Source organism: Marmota flaviventris, chromosome 12, assembly GCF_047511675.1.
Source record: "Marmota flaviventris isolate mMarFla1 chromosome 12, mMarFla1.hap1, whole genome shotgun sequence".
NCBI lineage: Eukaryota > Metazoa > Chordata > Mammalia > Rodentia > Sciuridae > Marmota > Marmota flaviventris.
Genome location: NC_092509.1, coordinates 84,932,773 through 84,938,772, shown reverse-complemented (window position 1 = coordinate 84,938,772; position 6,000 = coordinate 84,932,773).

Below are 6,000 nucleotides of genomic sequence, written 5' to 3'. Positions count from 1 at the left end.
ACATAAATATTTTTAGCACAGTGACACAGTAGATTTTAGTATATGATAACAAAATCTGAGCTGGCACACACAGGACACATTATATAAATACCAAACTATGCATTTGTATAAATAAAAATTTGATTATTAGCATGAAATAAAAAAGGTATCCTTGACTTTTGTTAAAACATATAGAGTAGCAAAGGGAGCCAAGTTTCTCTCTCCATTAGACCTCCATTGGGTCTTGTTGAAATACAAAAATTATAAGCCATTTTGAATAGTGTTGAACAATACTAAAAATTTGGAGAGAGTACTGAGTATGAGAATCATGCATAACTGCAGTTACTGAAGTAATGGAGTATCTGAGGAAAAGTGAGAGATATGACAGCAGATATTGAACAAATATATCCAAGTGGGCTAGGAATTGACATAAAGTATGTAAGAAACTTCACTAACAACTAACAGTGTAGTTCTCAGTGTAGCTTAAAGAAAAACATGTTCTATGACTTTGTAATTAAACTGCAAATAGAATGCACAGGAATCATCAGAGAATTTACTAAAAATAGAATGCATATATGTGTATCTTTCCTGTAGGTGACCTCACATCCTTCTGTAGTCTGATTTTTCAAATCCTCCTCCTGAAAATCATAATCCAGTTCCTCTGTATTTGCTTCCAATTTTTCAGAATTATATCACATATCATCCTTTTAAATCTAAAACTGATTCATTCTTTCTAAGAGCAAAAATATATTTTCTGTTTCCTAGCTGAAAAACAAAAATACATAAAATATAAAAATGCTATAAAATTCATACTTTTTTCAAGTTTCTTATTGTTAAATACACTTAAGTACTTCAGATCCTATAAATAATACATAATCAAATCACATATTTTATTTATTCTTATACATACTCGTTTATGAAATCCTATTTTGTTTTTATGACAAGATCTTGCTATATTGCCAAAGTTGGCCTTGAATTCATAATTCTCCCGCCTCATTTTATCTAGGAGCTGAGATTACAGACACATGCCACCATTCTCAGTGGGATTATTCTTAATAATAGTCATAAACAATAGATTATGGATGCAAATAATGGCCAAGAAGAAAATTAAAATTAGAAGAAAATAAGAACAGAACCATGTACCTAAAATTTGTAATATTAAACTAAATCTTTATTACAGTAGATTACGAATCATGCACAGATGCTTTTTTAGAAAAGTCCAATTTTGGCTTATTAGGAAAAAAAATCCAGCATTAAAATCTGGTTTTTATTGTTCCATAAAGAAAAGTCTTATGCAAATCTAAGACATATTTTTTGCACAGGATATAAATGAGACTCCAGTGTAACATGAAATGTTGTGCTGAATTAACAGATTTTATTAACAAAATCAGTATTCCTACTTTCAAACAAAAATAAAAAGGTGAGTGCCGTAGTCCTTTCTGCTAGGTTATCTTTGACTTCCTAACAGCTTGATAGAGAAAACATAGTCTGACAACAACAAAGTCAACAATATAACCCTATAATGGTATTATATATAACTACAGATTATAAAATAAATTATATTGGGCACCTTAGTTCATCCTTTTAATGAGACTGATAATTGGTCTTCCAGAACTAGCAGTTCTACCTCAATGATTTTTTTCCTCCAATTTCAATAAGAATGAAATTTGAAGGTTTACAATAAGTTCTTTGCCTCCAGAGAGTTTCTTAACAGTATAGATCTCACACCACATCTCTCAGACAGATCATTGTAATTTGTCAAAGGACACTTGCAAACACTTAAAAATGCATTATGATTCTTGACATTACCTTGAAGATACATTGGGCAGTGACATAGCTGGGTTACAGTGGTTGAGAGGGGATACAGAATATTGAAGTGTTTCCTGGAGTCAAAGGCAGATTCCATTTTTAGAACTTCACTGACAGTAGCTTTGAGAACATTATCAAGAAGAAGCTACCGAAATCCAGATCCTCAAAAGAAGCAATTGGAATCACAACAGTGGAAATGGAGAACTTGTTAAAGATATTCTTAGGAGACAGGAATGTGAAGTCTTTACAGAATAGAATTTAGAGGTGCAAAGAGCAGAAGTTATCAAGGGTGATTCATCGCTTCTTCTAGCCGGAAACAGAGTGAGATAAAAGAGAGCTAAAGAAAAAGTTTAGATGTCACACAGACCTTAAAGTTAAAACAACTTAATTTTTCAGAACTGAAAGTGAAACTCATGAAAAGCAAATTACCTAGAAGGTATAAAGCCATATCAAACAAACAAAAAAGTGGGGTGGGGTGCGACACATTAAGGATTCACAAAACAAGGAAAGCTGAGCATGAGCATGAGAAATAAAGGTTGATGTGCTTAATTAATCAGAAGGCTAGACTGACAGCTTATGAAATATAGGCAATTCTGATGCACTTTGCAGAATCTACTCTGACCTTGTCAAAAGGGATGCGAATATCCAAATACGAATGCAGCATCCTTGCATAGTGACACACTTTGCTATGCCTAACAAGGCTTCAGTTAGCACGCTGAGCATAATAAAATTAAAAATCACCTTGAATTAACAAACCCAAGGCTACCAAAAGAACAGACCGCAAGTTATGCAAAAATCAATTTAGAAAATTACCTTGACTATAAGTATGTCATCCAAGATTTTCTCCTTGGACCATTAGAACAGTCAGATTTCTTATTTGTTTATTTTATCTAAGTTAAGCAATGTTTTTATTTATCTAACACAATAACTATACTAATTAAATTAATTTTATTATTTTGATATTGCATAGAATTTTTAGCCTAAAATTCCATAAACTCTTCTGTAATATTATGGCATCAATTAATTCATTATTTTATTTCAACAACCATTATTGTAGTAAAAAAATGTTCAAAAGATGTTATTATCTAAAGCATTTTTAGTTAACATTTTATAGTATGACATCTTATTTTAAATTTAATTTTGAAATTATATTACATGTTTTAATGATGAAATAATCTGTACTGTCTTTAGGAATTAACCACTTTTGAAAAGAGATATTTCCTCCATGAATTATTGTAATACATTTTTAATTCCTTCTCTTGCTTCTTAAAAAAAAAAAGAAAGAAGGGAAGAGAAAAAAAAGAAAGAAAAGCACAAGAGGATTTTTTTTTTAGTTCATTTGCAAGGCAAAGACTTGAGACAATGTGTTTAATTATGTAAATACAGAGGACAAATCACTGATCATCAGAAAGCAGTCATGCTGGAGAACAATAAAATAAGCAAGTGAGACTACTAGGTTAATAAAAATGTCACATGTTATTAAGTTAATGGCAGTGTAGATAAAAAGTACATCTGATTGATTTCCATTTTAGTCCTAAACCTCATTATTGTTTATTAAAGTGTCAAATCAACATGTTTCTTATTTGTTTTGCATGAAACCCTTGAGTTATTGACTATTTAAAATGCCTCAAAGGACTTGGTGCATTACTGAAATATGTTTTTTAACCATATATTAATAAAAAAGGTAAAACATTCAGAGAGTCTTCAGTAAGCTGACTTTACTGACATTTTGCTCTCCTAAAGCTGGTCTTATGCTTCAAGGATTTGCTATGTATAGCAATTAAAATGGGATTTCATAATTTTTTTGGAAATCAAGGAGGTCACTCCAGTCTTTTACTGTGAAAGGCTTAACATTTTTACCTTTTAAAATGAATAAAGGAAAAATTCTTGCTAATCCTTGAATTTGTGTGTTACATAGGCTAGAGTAAATTATCTATGTTAATGAAATTTAACACTGCTGTAGTGAATTTTGATTTATTAAAGACATTTGAAATTATTAATTGGCTTCCTAGTGCATATAGTATGGCTTAATTAAGGCACTTGTCCACTGGTAAGAATTTCAATGTGGTAATAAATATAAGTATGTGATGTATGTGCCAGAATAGGGATATGAATTCAGTTATGAAGTAAATAAAAAAGGAGGAGCAGAGAAATTCCTGGGAGAATAAAAGAAAGTTCTTCTAAGAAAACAATATTTATATCAGGTAATGAAATACAGCTACACTGTTTTTATCCAAAGGTTAATCAAGGAGGGCTAGGATGGAGCTCAGTGGTAAAGCATTTGCTTAGAATAGGCAAAGCCCTGGGTTTGATTTCCAGCACTGCAAAACCAACAAACGAAAACCAATATTTTTACCTTAATTCATTCATTTGATTTTAGAACTATAAACGCATTTGCCAATTTCAAATTTTGTTTACTGAGGGAATAATTATTGATGTGATATGAATGTAGACTATAACAGTGCGTTTAAACTTCTACCACACCTGGCATTGAGAGGGGTGATGTCATGTCAAGTCAAAAGCTTTGGCAAATGGGTAAAGGAGAGCAGAGAGGCTCTGTGGGGTATTAAATAGTAGATACATGTTGGCATTCCCCTTCAATACTAACACAAAAATTATTGAGGTTCTTTAAGTACATTGTTTTTTTTTTTTTTTTTTTTTTTTTTCCTGCTAGCTCCTAAATCACTGAGAGAAAGCTAGATTTTCAGTAAACTTATATCAATTCCTTGGTAAACAGAGTTTCATATCTGGGTTTGTTGAGAATCATAAGGGACATAAAGAATTATAAAGCAATAGCATCACATTGTTTTAAAACTGTGAGAAGAATAAATACCTCTTATGGGTTGTAAAGTCAGTGTTGTGGGGCATTTGCCCAAATATGTGGGAGCATTCAATGACATGTGTCATAGGTAAGGTTACTTTCACACATTCTTTAACACAATGTTATTATCATATAAAACCACTGTCACTACAAATAATCATCAATGCATTTTTTCCCATGAATTCCACCTGCACAGTCTAATAGTAGCATAAGAACTTGAAATCAAATGTTCAAATAGAAATGCCCTTGTGCCCTGTGTTAAAACAATAACAAAATTCCCCCTTGTAATTGTATTACAAATATAATTTTACAATCTAGTATTTTTAAAAAAGCTTTAGTTAATTTTAGACTAAAAAAATAGATACCTATATGATTAATTAACTAGTTAATTCAAAATAAATTGTTGAGGATTTAATATGGCTTGTCACTTTTCTAGATGCTAGGAAAATATTGAAGAATGAAACTGGCAAAGATTCCCATCCACATTAAGCTTACATTTTAGTGGGAGAATATAGGAAATAAAAAGCAAAATTCTTAAGTAAGAAAATTACCTAATAATTAACTTGACGCAAATGCTTTACAAAAATAAATACAGGTAAAAATGCAAGAGGTAGTTTATATAGAGTAAGATACATTGAGAAAATGGCACTTGAGCAATGAAGAGAATCCGGTGATAAAAATAGTCATGTGTATGCAAGATGGATAAAAACCCTTCAGTCTAAGGTCAAATTCAGTGCAAATATTAGGTGACAACAGAGTGGTTGCAGTGTTCAAGGTACATCAGAATCCATATTGGCTGGACTAAAATGAAATAAAGACAGAATTAACCAGCAGTTAGATTGTGTAGCGCCCTCTGGAATTTTGCAGAATAGGGGAGCAAATAAAGAGATCAAGAGTTCCAGGAAAATGGAAGTTGCAAAGACTTCTTTGTTTGTTTTATTGAGAATGTAAATGCTTATAATCTGATTGATGTGATTAAGTAGAGAAGAAAAAATAATGGAGGAAAACTGGGGCAACATCATTGAGTTGGCATAGTAGTGAGGCTCACCCACAGAAAAGGAGATAGTCATGTACAGGAGCAAGGAAAGTTTGAATACAGAAATCAGAGACATAGAAATCTAGTTGCCATCTAACAGTATTAATCAGTGAAAACTTCAGAAGGTGCCTAGGCAATGAGGGCTTTGCCCTCCTGAATGAATTAATTCCAATATTTTTTGAGTAGTTTCCTTATACAATGACAAGTAAGCCTACCTCTTGTACTCTGTTCATCTACTGATTCTCTGTCTTTCTCTCTCTTGCACATTCACAAGGGTTCTCTTGCCCCTCTTCCTTTTGCCATATGGCAGCACAGCAAAAAGACCCTTGCAAGATGCTAGCCCCATAGTTCACAG